At 17.7% G+C, this 220-nt stretch overlaps 1 protein-coding gene across 1 annotated transcript in view; it reads right to left on the reverse strand.

Annotated features, from left to right (window-relative positions):
* The window catches only part of EMH_0070860 (uncharacterized protein), a gene marked incomplete at both ends in the record, with an annotated part of 2,889 nt that overhangs the window by 1,779 nt on the left and 890 nt on the right, over positions 1-220 (reverse strand). The window lies entirely within an intron of this gene.

Consider the following 220-nt stretch of genomic DNA (forward strand, 5'->3'; position numbering starts at 1 on the left):
AAATATAAACTTTTTTATTTTTTTGAGAGTAATTAAAAATTAATAAGTAAACCAAATCCTTGAAATTAATTAAAACTTATGAGAACAAATAAATAATTTGTTATAATATACATAAAAAATGTGAAATATAAAAAAAAATGAAGTTTCATACACGGCGCGGAAATATCAAGTGAGAAAAAAAATATATTGGTATAGATAAATCATTAAAATTAATTTTGTT

This window comes from Eimeria mitis, genomic scaffold (assembly GCF_000499745.2).
Source record: "Eimeria mitis Houghton genomic scaffold, Emh_scaff3923, whole genome shotgun sequence".
Lineage (NCBI taxonomy): Eukaryota > Apicomplexa > Conoidasida > Eucoccidiorida > Eimeriidae > Eimeria > Eimeria mitis.